Source organism: Scyliorhinus torazame, chromosome 4 (genome assembly GCF_047496885.1).
Source record: "Scyliorhinus torazame isolate Kashiwa2021f chromosome 4, sScyTor2.1, whole genome shotgun sequence".
NCBI classification, from domain to species: domain Eukaryota; kingdom Metazoa; phylum Chordata; class Chondrichthyes; order Carcharhiniformes; family Scyliorhinidae; genus Scyliorhinus; species Scyliorhinus torazame.
In genome coordinates, this window is record NC_092710.1 from 55,955,028 (window position 1) to 55,971,703 (window position 16,676).

The window sequence follows — 16,676 nt, forward strand, 5'->3', positions numbered from 1 at the left end:
TCGGCAGGCAGCAGCGAGGGAGGTGGGAGGGAGTATTTCTGCATCTGAATGTGAACTGGTTCGTGGATTTAGAAGAATGTTCAGAATATTTTTGTGACATTTGGGCATTTTTGATCTGAAGCGAGGGGAGTATCGAACTGATATTTGATAATAAATGTAAAATCCTCTCTTTAGTTGATGCGGAGTGGAAACGTTAACTCCGTTTCTCTCTCCACTGATGATGCCAGACCGGCTGAGTTTTCCCTGAAGTTTCTGTTTTTGTGTGTTGAACTTTAATGGATTTGCTTGAACACATATGTTTCTGGACCCTGAGGATAAGACCTGCATTTTCAGAATCCAGCACTAACTCCAGTTTGTATTTTGATTTCTGTCGGTGCATTATCGCCCTGTCAACAAATAATGAAAGAAAATGCACAGAGTCCAACAGCAAATTGCGATTTTAAATCAAATCAAATGGCATTTCCTAATTCAACAAAGCGGTGCTATCAAAACTTTCTTTAGCAACCATAACAAAGCTATTGGCTCATCTCGGGTTTGGATTTCGTCAGGTTCTGAATGAAAGAATATTTATTGCGAACTCAATAATGTTGAGAATTGTATTATGTGTGTCTGCCTGCTACTACCGAATAAAAAAATGCCTTCCGCGTCAAATCACCGAACAGCATCTGCTCTCGTGTAGTCGTGGCCGAGTGGTTAAGGCGATGGACTAGAAATCCATTGGGGGCTCCCCGCATAGGTTCGAACCCTGCCGACTACGTATGTTCTTTTTCTCATTCAGGTTCAAGTTTCACCACGTTCTTTGGAACGAATGGTGTCTGATGCGAAATGGTATCCCACACTTTGCAAAAAGACGAGTTGTTTTTCCCAACAGAGTGCGCTCTATTTGAAAAGTCGGGACACAGTTCAACATGTGTTATTATTCAGTGATTGGAAAAGTTCACAACGCTTTCTGGATAAGAATTATACAATGGAACATATGCCATTAATTAGTGAACGGAGATGCACATTCAGCTTGCTGATGAAGAGTTAGGCCATGGGCAAGCGTTATTGACTAGGGAGGGGAGAAGTAAAAGCCTGAATCATGCGAGCAACTATTCCAATTTTCGATTTTGTCCAGGGAATGGCTATGGTGAATGCAGAAAAGCTAGTGTTTCGAAACATACCTGTTGGACGTTAACCTGGTGTTGTCAGACATCGTACTGTGCTCACCACAGTCCAACACCGGCATCTCTAAATCATGGCTATCTCCAAACTAAGACAATGTGAATGCTTTTTGGATAGTGTATATCGCAAATTGATTGTAGATGGTTGAATAAATACTAGAAACTAAGAGGGAACAAGCATGGAGAGAAATAAGCCTCACTCACCCGTCAGTCAGGAATGTTGGCTGTCTCCCAAGCACGAGATCCGGGTTCGCTTACCGAGCATTGCCAATTTAACCTTGTGGCGATCAAATGAGGACTCTCAAGTCGCGAACGTCCGCGGGTGCAATTCAAATAACCATAGTTTCAAACTCCATCTACCTTCCATTGAACTCAGGTTTCTTCTTTATTGTTAACAATTACTTGCGATTGTGGGTTTGATGGCAGACCCAAATTTTTGCATTAAGAGGAGAAAGTGATTGAGGAGTATGTGGAAATGAACCAAAATGGGAACCTCTCGCCGTCCGTGGTTTGGAAGGTATGGAAGGCGGTAGTGAGGGGGGAGGTCATTTCATTCAAGACAAAGGTGGTTAGCGAGGCGCGTTAGGAATGGCAGCGTGGATCAGGGAGATGTTGGCGGGCGATGGAATATATCTGATGCACACGGAAGCGGCACATTTAGTGAGGAGGAAGGAGTTGCAGGTGAAGTTTGATCTTCTATCGAAAGGGAGGGCGGTTCAGCAATGGAGGCCCGCAAGGGATTGGCTGTGATTATGGTGAACAAGCCATTGGATGGCTGGCTGGTCATTTCCATCGGCAGGCAGCAGCGATGGAGGTGGGAGGGAGTATTTCTGCATCTGAATGTGAACTGGTTCGTGGATTTAGAAGAATGTTGATAATATTTTTGTGACATTTGGGCATTTTGGATCTGAAGCGCGGGGAGTATCGAACTTATATTTGATAATAAATGTAAAATCCTCCCTTTAGTTAAATCGGAGTGGAAACGTTAACTCAGTTTCTCTCTCCACTGATGATGCCAGACCGGCTGATTTTCCCCTGAAGTTTCTGTTTTTGTGAGTTGAAATGTAATGGATTTGCTTTAACCCAGATGTTTCTGGACCCTGAGGATAATTCCTGCATTTTCAGAATCCAGCACTAACTCCAGTTTGTATTGTGATTTCTGTCGGTGCATTATCGCCCTGTCAACAAATCCAGAAAGAAAATGCGCAGAGTCCAACAGCAAATTGCGAATTTAAATCAAATCAAATGGCATTTCCTAATTCAACAAAGCGGTGCTATCAAAACATTCCCATAGCAACCTTAACAAAGCTATTGGCTCATCTCGGGTTTGGATTTCGTCAGGTTCTGAATGAAAGAATACTTATTATGAACACAATAATGTTCAGAATTGTATTATGTGTGTCTGCCTGCTCCTCCCGAATAAAAAAATACCTTCCGCGTCAAATCACCGAAGCAGCTTTTGCGCTCATGTAGTCGTGGCCGAGTGGTTAAGGCGATGGAGTAGAAATCCATTGAGGTCTCCCCGCGCAGGTTCGAACCCTGCCGATTACGTATGTTCTTTTTCTCATTCAGGTTCAAGTTTCACCACGTTCTTTGGAACGAATGGGTCTGATGCGAAATGGTATCCCACACTTTGCAAAAAGACGAGTTGTTTTTCCCAACAGAGTGCGCTCTATTTGAAAAGTCGGGACACAGTTCAACATGTGTTATTATTCAGTAATTGGAAAAGTACACAGCGCTTTCTGGATAAGAATTTTACAATGGAACATATGCTATTAATTAGTGAACGGAGATGTATATTCAGCTTGCTGATGAAGACTTAGGCCATGGGCAAGCGTTATTGACCAGGGAAGGGAGAAGTAAAATGCCTGAATCATGCGAGCAACAATTCCAATTTTCAATTTTGTCCAGGGATTGGCTATGGTGAATGCAGAAAAGCCAGTGTTTCGAATCAAACCTGTTGGACATTAACCTGGTGTTGTAAGACATCTTACTGTGCTCACCACAGTCCAACACCGGCATCTCCAAATCATGGCTATCTCCAAACTAAGACAATGTGAATGCTTTTTGGATAGTGTATATCGCAAATATATTGTAGATGGTTGAATAAATACTAGAAATTAAGAGGGAACAAGTCAAGACCAGCATGGAGAGAAATAATCCTCACTCACCCGTCAGTCAGGAATATTGGCTGTCTCCCAAGCACTGGATCCGGGTTCTGTTACCGAGCATTGCCAATTTAACCTTAGGGCGATCAAATGAGGACTCTCAAGTCGCGAACGTTGCTTTGTGACTCGAAAGACGTCCGTGGGTGCAATTCAAATAACCATAGTTTCAAACTCCACCTACCTTCCATTGAACTCAGGCTTCTTCTTTATTGTTAACAATGACTTGCCATTGTGGGTTTGATGGCAGACCCGATTTTTTGCATAAAGATGGGGAAAGTGATTGAAGAGTATGTGGAAATGAACCAAAATGTGAACGTCTCGCCGTCCGTGGTTTGCAAGGTATGTAAGGCGGGAATGAGGGGAGGTAATTTCATTCAAGGCAAAGGTTGGTAGCGAGGCGCGGGAGGGAGGGCAGCGTTGATCGGGGAGATGTTGGCGGGCGATGGAATATATCTGATTCACACGGAAGAGGGACATGTAGTGAGGAGGAAGGAGTTGCCGGTGAAGTTTGATCTTCTATCGAAAGGGAGGGCGGTTCAGCAATGGAGGCCCGCAAGGGATTGGCTATGAATATGGTGAGAAAGCCATTGGATTGCTGGCGGGTCATTTCCATCGGCAGGCAGCAGTGAGGGAGGTGGGAGGGAGTATTTCTGCATCTGAATGTGAACTGGTTCGTGGATTTAGAAGAATGTTCAGAATATTTTTGTGACATTTGGGCATTTTGGATCTGAAGCGAGGGGAGTATCGAACTGATATTTGATAATAAATGTAAAATCCTCTCTTTAGTTGATGCGGAGTGGAAACGTTAACTCCGTTTCTCTCTCCACTGATGATGCCAGACCGGCTGAGTTTTCCCTGAAGTTTCTGTTTTTGTGTGTTGAAATTTAATGGATTTGCTTTAACACATATGTTTCTGGACCCTGAGGATAATACCTGCATTTTCAGAATCCAGCACTAACTCCAGTTTGTATTTTGATTTCTGTCGGTGCATTATCGCCCTGTCAACAAATAATGAAAGAAAATGCACAGAGTCCAACAGCAAATTGCGATATTAAATCAAATCAAATGGCATTTCCTAATTCAACAAAGCGGTGCTATCAAAACTTTCCTATAGCAACCTTAACAAAGCTATTGGCTCATCTCGGGTTTGGATTTCGTCAGGTTCTGAATGAAAGAATATTTATTGCGAACTCAATAATGTTGAGAATTGTATTATGTGTGTCTGCCTGCTACTACCGAATAAAAAAATACCTCCCGCGTCAAATCACCGAACAGCATCTGCTCTCGTGTAGTCGTGGCCGAGTGGTTAAGGCGATGGACTAGAAATCCATTGGGGTTTCCACGCGCAGGTTCGAACCCTGCCGACTACGTATGTTCTTTTTCTCATTCAGGTTCAAGTTTCACCACGTTCTTTGGAACGAATGGTGTCTGATGCGAAATGGTATCCCACACTTTGCAAAAAGACCAGTTGTTTTTCCCAACAGAGTGCGCTCTATTTGAAAAGTCGGGACACAGTTCGACATGTGTTATTATTCAGTGATTGGAAAAGTTCACAACGCTTTCTGGATAAGAATTATACAATGGAACATATGCCATTAATTAGTGAACGGAGATGTACAGACAGCTTGCTGAAGAAGAGTTACGCCATGGGCAAGCGTTATTGACGAGGGAGGGGAGAAGTAAAAGCCTGAATCATGCGAGCAACAATTCCAATTTTCAATTTTGTCCAGGGATTGGCGATGGTGAATGCAGAAAAGCTAGTGTTTCGAAACAAACCTGTTGGACGTTGACATGGTGTTGTCAGACATCGTACTGTGCTCACCACAGTCCAACACCGGCATCTCTAAATCATGGCTATCTCCAAACTAAGACAATGTGAATGCTTTTTGGATAGTGTATATCGCAAATTGATTGTAGATGGTTGAATAAATACTAGAAACTAAGAGGGAACAAGCATGGAGAGAAATAATCCTCACTCACCCGTCAGTCAGAAATGTTGGCTGTCTCCCAAGCACCAGATCCGGGTTCGCTTACCGAGCATTGCCAATTTAACCTTGTGGCGATCAAATGAGGACTCTCAAGTCGCGAACGTCCGCGGGTGCAATTCAAATAACCATAGTTTCAAACTCCATCTACCTTCCATTGAACTCAGGTTTCTTCTTTATTGTTAACAATTACTTGCCATTGTGGGTTTGATGGCAGACCCAATTTTTTGCATTAAGAGGAGAAAGTGATTGAGGAGTATGTGGAAATGAACCAAAATGGGAACCTCTCGCCGTCCGTGGTTTGGAAGGGATGGAAGGCGGGAGTGAGGGGAGGTCATTTCATTCAAGACAAAGGTGGTTAGCGAGGCGCAGGAGGAATGGCAGCGTTGATCGGGGAGATGTTGGCGGGCGCTGGAACATATCTGATGCACAAGGAAGCGGGACATGTAGTGAGGAGGAAGGAGTTGCCGGTGAAGTTTGATCTTCTATCGAAAGGGAGGGCGGTTCAGCAATGGAGGCCCGCAAGGGATTGGCTGTGAATATGGTGAGAAAGCCATTGGATTGCTGGCGGGTCATTTCCATCGGCAGGCAACAGCGAGGGAGGTGGGAGGGAGTATTTCTGCATCTGAATGTGAACTGGTTCGTGGATTTAGAAGAATGTTGATAATATTTTTGTGACATTTGGGCATTTTGGATCTGAAGCGCGGGGAGTATCGAACTTATATTTGATAATAAATGTAAAATCCTCCCTTTAGTTGATGCGGAGTGGAAACGTTAACTCCGTTTCTCTCTCCACTGATGATGCCAGACCGGCTGATTTTCCCCTGAAGTTTCTGTTTTTGTGAGTTGAAATGTAATGGATTTGCTTTAACCCAGATGTTTCTGGACCCTGAGGATAATTCCTGCATTTTCAGAATCCAGCACTAACTCCAGTTTGTATTGTGATTTCTGTTGGTGCATTATCGCCCTGTCAACAAATCCAGAAAGAAAATGCACAGAGTCCAACAGCAAATTGCGAATTTAAATCAAATCAAATGGCATTTCCTAATTCAACAAAGCGGTGCTATCAAAACCTTCCTATAGCAACCTTAACAAAGCTATTGGCTCATCTCGGGTTTGGATTTCGTCAGGTTCTGAATGAATGAATACTTATTATGAACACAATAATGTTGAGAATTGTATGATGTGTGTCTGCCTGCTCCTCCCGAATAAAAAAATACCTTCCGCATCAAATCACCGAATCAGCTTTTGCGCTCATGTAGTCGTGGCCGAGTGGTTAAGGCGATGGAATAGATATCCATTGGGGTCTCCCCGCGTAGGTGCGAACCCTGCCGATTACGTATGTTCTTTTTCTCATTCAGGTTCAAGTTTCACCACGTTCTTTGGAACGAATGGGTCTGATGCGAAATGGTATCCCACACTTTGCAAAAAGACGAGTTGTTTTTCCCAACAGAGTGCGCTCTATTTGAAAAGTTGGGACACAGTTCAACATGTGATTGGAAAATTCACTGATTGGAAAAGTACACAGCGCTTTCTGGATAAGAATTTTACAATGGAACATGTGCTATTAATTAGTGAACGGAGATGTACATTCAGCTTGCTGATGAAGACTTCGGCCATGGGCAAGCGTTATTGACCAGGGAGGGGAGAAGTAAAATGCCTGAATCATGCGAGCAACAATTCCAATTTTCAATTTTGTCCAGTGATTGGCTATGGTGAATGCAGAAAAGCCAATGTTTCGAAACAAACCTGTTGGACATTAACCTGGTGTTGTAAGACATCTTACTGTGCTCACCATAGTCCAACACCGGCATCTCCAAATCATGGCTATCTCCAAACTAAGACAATGTGAATGCTTTTTGGATAGTGTATATCGCAAATATATTGTAGATGGTTGAATAAATACTAGAAATTAAGAGGGAACAAGTCAAGACCAGCATGGAGAGAAATAATCCTCACTCACCCGTCAGTCAGAAATATTGGCTGTCTCCCAAGCACTGGATCCGGGTTCTGTTACCGAGCATTGCCAATTTAACCTTAGGGCGATCAAATGAGGACTCTCAAGTCGCGAACGTTGCTTTGTGACTCGAAAGACGTCCGTGGGTGCAATTCAAATAACCATAGTTTCAAACTCCATCTACCTTCCATTGAACTCAGGTTTCTTCTTTATTGTTAACAATTACTTGCCATTGTGGGTTTGATGGCAGACCCAATTTTTTGCATTAAGAGGAGAAAGTGATTGAGGAGTGTGTGGAAATGAACCAAAATGGGAACCTCTCGCCGTCCGTGGTTTGGAAGGTATGGAAGGCGGTAGTGAGGGGGGGAGGTCATTTCATTCAAGACAAAGGTGGTTAGCGAGGCGCGTTACGAATGGCAGCGTGGATCAGGGAGATGTTGGCGGGCGATGGAATATATCTGATGCACACGGAAGCGGCACATTTAGTGAGGAGGAAGGAGTTGCAGGTGAAGTTTGATCTTCTATCGAAAGGGAGGGCGGTTCAGCAATGGAGGCCCGCAAGGGATTGGCTATTAGTATGGTGAACAAGCCATTGGATGGCTGGCTGGTCATTTCCATCGGCAGGCAGCAGCGATGGAGGTGGGAGGGAGTATTTCTGCATCTGAATGTGAACTGGTTCGTGGATTTAGAAGAAGGTTGATAATATTTTTGTGACATTTGGGCATTTTGGATCTGAAGCGCGGGGAGTATCGAACTTATATTTGATAATAAATGTAAAATCCTTCCTTTAGTTGATGCGGAGTGGAAACGTTAACTCCGTTTCTCTCTCCACTGATGATGCCAGACCGGCTGATTTTCCCCTGAAGTTTCTGTTTTTGTGAGTTGAAATGTAATGGATTTGCTTTAACCCAGATGTTTCTGGACCCTGAGGATAATTCCTGCATTTTCAGAATCCAGCACTAACTCCAGTTTGTATTGTGATTTCTGTCGGTGCATTATCGCCCTGTCAACAAATACAGAAAGAAAATGCACAGAGTCCAACAGCAAATTGCGAATTTAAATCAAATCAAATGGCATTTCCTAATTCAACAAAGCGGTGCTATCAAAACATTCCTATAGCAACCTTAACAAAGCTATTGGCTCATCTCGGGTTTGGATTTCGTCAGGTTCTGAATGAAAGAATACTTATTATGAACACAATAATGTTCAGAATTGTATTGTGTGTGTCTGCCTGCTCCTCCCGAATAAAAAAATACCTTCCGCGTCAAATCACCGAAGCAGCTTTTGCGCTCATGTAGTCGTGGCCGAGTGGTTAAGGCGATGGAGTAGAAATCCATTGGGGTCTCCCCGCGCATGTTCGAACCCTGCCGATTACGTATGTTCTTTTTCTCATTCAGGTTCAATTTTCACCACGTTCTTTGGAACGAATGGGTCTGATGCGAAATGGTATCCCACACTTTGCAAAAAGACGAGTTGTTTTTCCCAACAGAGTGCGCTCTATTTGAAAAGTCGGGACACAGTTCAACATGTGATTGGAAAATTCAGTGATTGGAAAAGTACACAGCGCTTTCTGGATAAGAATTTTACAATGGAACATATGCTATTAATTAGTGAACGGAGATGTACATTCAGCTTGCTGATGAAGACTTAGGCCATGGGCAAGCGTTATTGACCAGGGAGGGGAGAAGTAAAATGCCTGAATCATGCGAGCAACAATTCCAATTTTCAATTTTGTCCAGGGATTGGCTATGGTGAATGCAGAAAAGCCAGTGTTTCGAAACAAACCTGTTGGACATTAACCTGGTGTTGTAAGACATCTTACTGTGCTCACCACAGTCCAACACCGGCATCTCCAAATCATGGCTATCTCCAAACTAAGACAATGTGAATGCTTTTTGGATAGTGTATATCGCAAATATATTGTAGATGGTTGAATAAATACTAGAAATTAAGAGGGAACAAGTCAAGACCAGCATGGAGAGAAATAATCCTCACTCACCCGTCAGTCAGGAATATTGGCTGTCTCCCAAGCACTGGATCCGGGTTCTGTTACCGAGCATTGCCAATTTAACCTTAGGGCGATCAAATGAGGACTCTCAAGTCGCGAACGTTGCTTTGTGACTCGAAAGACGTCCGTGGGTGCAATTCAAATAACCATAGTTTCAAACTCCACCTACCTTCCATTGAACTCAGGCTTCTTCTTTATTGTTAACAATGACTTGCCATTGTGGGTTTGATGGCCGACCCGATTTTTTGCATTAAGATGGGGAAAGTGATTGAGGAGTATGTGGACCTGAACCAAAATGGGAACGTCTCGCCGTCCGTGGTTTGCAAGGTATGGAAGGCGGGAGTGAGGGGAGGTAATTTCATTCAAGGCAAAGGTAGGTAGCGAGGCGCGAGAGGGAGGGCAGCGTTGATCGGGGAGATGTTGGCGGGCGATGGAATATATCTGATGCACACGGAAGAGGGACATGTAGTGAGGAGGAAGGAGTTGCCGGTGAAGTTTGATCTTCTATCGAAAGGGAGGGCGGTTCAGCAATGGAGGCCCGCAAGGGATTGGCTATGAATATGGTGAGAAAGCCATTGGATTGCTGGCGGGTCATTTCCATCGGCAGGCAGCAGCGAGGGAGGTGGGAGGGAGTATTTCTGCATCTGAATGTGAACTGGTTCGTGGATTTAGAAGAATGTTCAGAATATTTTTGTGATATTTGGGCATTTTGGATCTGAAGCGAGGGGAGTATCGAACTGATATTTGATAATAAATGTAAAATCCTCTCTTTAGTTGATGCGGAGTGGAAACGTTAACTCCGTTTCTCTCTCCACTGATGATGCTAGACCGGCTGAGTTTTCCCTGAAGTTTCTGTTTTTGTGTGTTGAAATTTAATGGATTTGCTTTAACACATATGTGTCTGGACCCTGAGGATAATATCTGCATTTTCAGAATCCAGCACTAACTCCAGTTTGTATTTTGATTTCTGTCGGTGCATTATCGCCCTGTCAACAAATAATGAAAGAAAATGCACAGAGTCCAACAGCAAATTGCGATTTTAAATCAAATCAAATGGCATTTCCTAATTCAACAAAGCGGTGCTATCAAAACTTTCCTATAGCAACCTTAACAAAGCTATTGGCTCATCTCGGGTTTGGATTTCGTCAGGTTCTGAATGAAAGAATATTTATTGCGAACTCAATAATGTTGAGAATTGTATTCTGTGTGTCTGCCTGCTACTACCGAATTAAAAAATACCTTCCGCGTCAAATCACCGAACAGCGTCTGCTCTCGTGTAGTCCTGGCCGAGTGGTCAAGGCGATGGACTAGAAATCCATTGGGGTTTCCACGCGCAGGTTCGAACCCTGCCGACTACGTATGTTCTTTTTCTCATTCAGGTTCAAGTTTCACCACGTTCTTTGGAACGAATGGTGTCTGATGCGAAATGGTATCCCACACTTTGCAAAAAGACCAGTTGTTTTTCCCAACAGAGTGCGCTCTATTTGAAAAGTCGGGACACAGTTCGACATGTGTTATTATTCAGTGATTGGAAAAGTTAACAACGCTTTCTGGATAAGAATTATACAATGGAACATATGCCATTAATTAGTGAACGGAGATGGACAGACAGCTTGCTGATGAAGAGTTAGGCCATGGGCAAGCGTTATTGACGAGGGAGGGGAGAAGTAAAAGCCTGAATCATGCGAGCAACAATTCCAATTTTCAATTTTGTCCAGGGATTGGCGATGGTGAATGCAGAAAAGCTAGTGTTTCGAAACAAACCTGTTGGACGTTGACCAGGTGTTGTAAGACATCGTTACTGTGCTCACCACAGTCCAACACCGGCATCTCTAAATCATGGCTATCTCCAAACTAAGACAATGTGAATGCTTTTTGGATAGTGTATATCGCAAATTGATTGTAGATGGTTGAATAAATACTAGAAACTAAGAGGGAACAAGCATGGAGAGAAATAGTGCTCACTCACCCGTCAGTCAGGAATGTTGGCTGTCTCCCAAGCACGAGATCCGGGTTCGCTTACCGAGCATTGCCAATTTAACCTTGTGGCGATCAAATGAGGACTCTCAAGTCGCGAACGTCCGCGGGTGCAATTCAAATAACCATCGTTTCAAACTCCACCTACCTTCCATTGAACTCAGGTTTCTTCTTTATTGTTAACAATGACTTGCCATTGTGGGTTTGATGGCAGACCCGATTTTTTGCATTAAGAGGAGAAAGTGATTGAGGAGTATGTGGAAATGAACCAAAATGGGAACGTCTCGCCGTCCGTGGTTTGGAAGGTATGGAAGGCGGTAGTGAGGGGGGAGGTCATTTCATTCAAGACAAAGGTGGTTAGCGAGGCGCGTTAGGAATGGCAGCGTGGATCAGGGAGATGTTGGCGGGCGATGGAATATATCTGATGCACACGGAAGCGGCACATTTAGTGAGGAGGAAGGAGTTGCAGGTGAAGTTTGACCTTCTATCGAAAGGGAGGGCGGTTCAGCAATGGAGGCCCGCAAGGGATTGGCTATGAGTCTGGTGAACAAAGAACAAACAAAGAACAAAGAAATGTACAGCACAGGAACAGGCCCTTCGGCCCTCCAAGCCCGTGCCGACCATACTGCCCGACTAAACTACAATCTTCTACACTTCCTGGGTCCGTATCCTTCTATTCCCATCCTATTCATATATTTGTCAAGATGCCCCTTAAATGTCCCTATCGTCCCTGCCTCCACTACCTCCTCCGGTAGTGAGTTCCAGGCACCCACTACCCTCTGCGTAAAAAACTTGCCTCGTACATCTACTCTAAACTTTGCCCCTCTCACCTTAAACCTATGCCCCCTAGTAATTGACCCCTCTACCCTGGGGAAAAGCCTCTGACTATCCACTCTGTCTATGCCCCTCATAATTTTGTATACCTCTATCAGGTCGCCCCTCAACCTCCTTCGTTCCAGTGAGAACAAACCGAGTTTATTCAATCGCTCCTCATAGCTTATGCCCTCCATACCAGGCAACATTCTGGTAAATCTCTTCTGCACCCTCTCTAAAGCCTCCACATCCTTCTGGTAGTGTGGCGACCAGAATTGAACACTATACTCCAAGTGTGGCCTAACTAAGGTTCTATACAGCTGCAACATGACTTGCCAATTCTTATACTCAATGCCCCGGCCAATGAAGGCAAGCATGCCGTATGCCTTCTAGACTACCTTCTCCACCTGTGTAGCCCCTTTCAGTGATCTGTGGACCTGTACTCCTAGATCTCTTTGACTTTCAATACTCTTGAGGGTTCTACCATTCACTGTATATTCCCTACCTGCATTAGCCCTTCCAAAATGCATTACCTCACATTTGTCCAGGTTAAACTCCATCTGCCATCTCTCCGCCCAAGTCTCCAGACAATCTAAATCCTGCTGTATCCTCAGACAGTCCTCATCGCTATCCGCAATTCCACCAACCTTTGTGTCGTCTGCAAACTTACTAATCAGACCAGTTACATTTTCCTCCAAATCATTTATATATACTACAAAGAGCAAAGGTCCCAGCACTGATCCCTGTGGAACACCACTGGTCACAGCCCTCCAATTAGAAAAGCATCCCTCCATTGCTACCCTCTGCCTTCTATGGCCTAGACAGTTCTGTATCCACCTTGCCAGTTCACCCCTGATCCCGTGTGACTTCACCTTTTGTACTAGTCTACCATGAGGGACCTTGTCAAAGGCCTTACTGAAGTCCATATAGACAACATCTACTGCCCTACCTGCATCAATCATCTTAGTGACCTCCTCGAAAAACTCTATCAAGTTAGTGAGACACGACCTCCCCTTCACAAAACCGTGCTGCCTCTCACTAATACGTCCATTTGCTTCCAAATGGGAGTAGATCCTGTCTCGAAGAATTCTCTCCAGTAATTTCCCTACCACTGAAGTAAGGCTCACCGGCCTGTAGTTCCCGGGATTATCCCTGCCACCCTTCTTAAACAGAGGAACAACATTGGCTATTCTCCAGTCCTCCGGGACATCCCCTGAAGACAGCGAGGATCCAAAGATTTCTGTCAAGGCCTCAGCAATTTCCTCTCCAGCCTCCTTCAGTATTCTGGGGTAGATCCCATCCGGCCCTGGGGACTTATCTACCTTAATATTTTTTAAGACACCCAACACCTCGTCTTTTTGGATCACAATGTGACCCAGGCTATCTACACCCCCTTCTCCAGACTCAACATCTACCAATTCCTTCTCTTTGGTGAATACTGATGCAAAGTATTCATTTAGTACCTCGCCCATTTCCTCTGGCTCCACACATAGATTCCCTTGCCTATCCTTCAGTGGGCCAACCCTTTCCCTGGCTACCCTCTTGCTTTTTATGTAAGTGTAAAAAGCCTTGGGATTTTCCTTAACCCTATTTGCCAATGACTTTTCATGACCCCTTCTAGCCCTCCTGACTCCTTGCTTAAGTTCCTTCCTACTTTCCTTATATGCCACACAGGCTTCGTCTGTTCCCAGCCTTTTAGCCCTGACAAATGCCTCCTTTTTCTTTTTGACGAGGCCTACAATATCACTCGTCATCCAAGGTTCCCGAAAATTGCCGTATTTATCTTTCTTCCTCACAGGAACATGCCTGTCCTGTATTCCTTTCAACTGACACTTGAAAGCATCCCACATGTCAGATGTTGATTTGCCCTCAAACATCCGCCCCCAATCTATGTTCTTCAGTTCCCGCCTAATATTGTTATAATTAGCCTTCCCCCAATTTAGCACATTCATCCTCGGACCACTCTTATCCTTGTCCACCAGTACTTTAAAACTTACTGAATTGTGGTCACTGTTACCGAAATGCTCCCCTACTGAAACATCTACCACCTGGCCGGGCTCATTCCCCAATACCAGGTCCAGTACCGCCCCTTCCCTAGTTGGACTGTTTACATAAAGAACATACGTAGTCGGCAGGGTTCGAACCTGCGCGGGGAGACCCCAATGGATTTCTAGTCCATCGCCTTAACCACTCGGCCACGACTACACTGAACAAGCCATTGGATGGCTGGCTGGTCATTTACATCGGCAGGCAGCAGCGAGGGAGGTGGGAGGGAGTATTTCTGCATCTGAATGTGAACTGGTTCGTGGATTTAGAAGAATGTTGAGAATATTTTTGTGACATTTGGGCATTTTGGATCTGAAGCGCGGGGAGTATCGAACTTTTATTTGATAATAAATGTAAAATCCTCCCTTTAGTTGATGCGGAGTGGAAACGTTAACTCCGTTTCTCTCTCCACTGATGATGCCAGACCGGCTGAGTTTTCCCTGAAGTTTCTGTTTTTGTGAGTTGAAATGTAATGGATTTGCTTTAACCCAGATGTTTCTGGACCCTGAGGATAATTCCTGCATTTTCAGAATCCAGCACTAACTCCAGTTTGTATTGTGATTTCTGTCGGTGCATTATCGCCCTGTCAACAAATACAGAAAGAAAATGCACAGAGTCCAACAGTAAATTGCGAATTAAATCAAATCAAATGGCATTTCCTAATTCAACAAAGCGGTGCTATCAAAACCTTCCTATAGCAACCTTAACAGAGCTATTGGCTCATCTCGGGTTTGGATTTCGTCAGGTTCTGAATGAATGAATACTTATTATGAACACAATAATGTTGAGAATTGTATGATGTGTGTCTGCCTGCTCCTCCCGAATAAAAAAATACCTTCCGCATCAAATCACCGAATCAGCTTTTGCGCTCATGTAGTCGTGGCCGAGTGATTAAGGCGATGGAATAGATATCCATTGAGGTTTCCCCGTGTAGGTTCGAACCCTGCCGATTACGTATGCTCTTTTTCTCATTCAGGTTCAGCTTTCACCACGTTCTTTGGAACGAATGGTGTCTGATGCGAAATGGCATCCCCCACTTTGCAAAAAGACGAGTTGTTTTTCCCAACAGAGTGCGCTCTATTTGAAAAGTCGGGACACAGTTCAACATGTGATATTATTCAGTGATTGGAAAAGTACACAGCGCTTTCTGGATAAGAATTTTGCAATGGAACATATGCTATTAATGAGTGAACGGAGATGTACATTCAGCTTGCTGATGAAGACTTAGGCCATGGGCAAGCGTTATTGACCAGGGACGGGAGGAGTAAAATGCCTGAATCATGCGAGCAACAATTCCAATTTTCAATTTTTCCAGGGATTGGCTATGGTGAATGCAGAAAAGCTAGTGTTTCGAAACATACCTGTTGGACGTTCACCTGGTGTTGTAAGACATCGTACTGTGCTCACCACAGTCCAACACCGGCATCTCCAAATCATGGCAATCTCCAAACTAAGACAATGTGAATGCTTTTTGGATAGTGTATATCGCAAATTGATTGTAGATGGTTGAATAAATACTAGAAATTAAGAGGGAACAAGTCAAGACCAGCATGGAGAGAAATAATCCTCACTCAACCGTCAGTCAGGAATATTGTCTGTCTCCCAAGCACTGGATCCGGGTTCTGTTACCGAGCATTGCCAATTTAACCTTAGGGCGATCAAATGAGAACTCTCAAGTCGCGAACGTTGCTTTGTGACTCGAAAGAGGTCCGCGGGTGCAATTCAAATAACCATAGTTTCAAACTCCACCTACCTTCCATTGAACTCAGGCTTCTTCTTTATTGTTAACAATGACTTGCCATTGTGGGTTTGATGGCAGACCCGATTTTTTGCATTAAGATGGGTAAAGTGATTGAGGAGTATGTGGAAATGAACCAAAATGGGAACGTCTCGCCGTCCGTGGTTTGGAAGGTATGGAAGGCGGGAGTGAGGGGAGGTCATTTCATTCAAGACAAAGGTAGTTAGCGAGGAAAGGGAGGAAGGGCAGCGTTGATCGGGGCGATGTTGGAGGGCGATGGAATATATCTGACGCACACGGAAGAGGGACATGTAGTGAGGAGGAAGGAGTTGCAGGTGAAGTTTGATCTTCTATCGAAAGGGAGGGCGGTTCAGCAATGGAGGCCCGCAAGGGATTGGCTTTGAGTATGGTGAGCAAGCCATTGGATTGCTGACGGGTCATTTCCATCGGCAGGCAGCAGCGAGGGAGGTGGGAGGGAGTATTTCTGCATCTGAATGTGAACTGGTTCGTGGATTCAGAAGAATGTTCAGAATATTTTTGTGACATTTGGGCATTTTGGATCTGAAGCGAGGGGAGTATCGAACTGATATTTGATAATACATGTAAAATCCTCTCTTTAGTTGATGCGGAGTGGAAATGTTAACTCCGTTTCTCTCTCCACTGATGATGCCAGACCGGCTGAGTTTTCCCTGAAGTTTCTGTTTTTGTGTGTTGAAATTTAATGGATTTGCTTTAACCCAGATGTTTCTGGACCCTGAGGATAATTCCTACATTTTCAGAATCCAGCACTAACTCCAGTTTGTATTGTGATTTCTGTCGGT

At 44.3% G+C, this 16,676-nt stretch overlaps 7 non-coding genes across 7 annotated transcripts; 6 read left to right on the plus strand and 1 right to left on the minus strand.

Annotated features, from left to right (window-relative positions):
* The first annotated feature begins 675 nt into the window (after positions 1-675).
* trnas-aga (transfer RNA serine (anticodon AGA)) lies at positions 676-757 on the plus strand. Its single transcript has one exon. It is a non-coding gene; the product is annotated as a tRNA-Ser (tRNA).
* A 1,875-nt stretch (positions 758-2,632) lies between these two features.
* Positions 2,633-2,714, plus strand: trnas-aga (transfer RNA serine (anticodon AGA)). The gene has a single exon. It is a non-coding gene; the product is annotated as a tRNA-Ser (tRNA).
* A 1,905-nt stretch (positions 2,715-4,619) lies between these two features.
* Positions 4,620-4,701, plus strand: trnas-aga (transfer RNA serine (anticodon AGA)). The gene has a single exon. It is a non-coding gene; the product is annotated as a tRNA-Ser (tRNA).
* Positions 4,702-6,574: 1,873 nt separating this feature from the next.
* On the plus strand, positions 6,575-6,656 carry trnas-aga (transfer RNA serine (anticodon AGA)). The gene has a single exon. It is a non-coding gene; the product is annotated as a tRNA-Ser (tRNA).
* Positions 6,657-8,567: 1,911 nt separating this feature from the next.
* On the plus strand, positions 8,568-8,649 carry trnas-aga (transfer RNA serine (anticodon AGA)). The gene has a single exon. It is a non-coding gene; the product is annotated as a tRNA-Ser (tRNA).
* Positions 8,650-10,557: 1,908 nt separating this feature from the next.
* Positions 10,558-10,639, plus strand: trnas-aga (transfer RNA serine (anticodon AGA)). The gene has a single exon. It is a non-coding gene; the product is annotated as a tRNA-Ser (tRNA).
* Positions 10,640-14,194: 3,555 nt separating this feature from the next.
* On the minus strand, positions 14,195-14,276 carry trnas-aga (transfer RNA serine (anticodon AGA)). The gene has a single exon. It is a non-coding gene; the product is annotated as a tRNA-Ser (tRNA).
* Between the last annotated feature and the right edge of the window lie 2,400 nt (positions 14,277-16,676).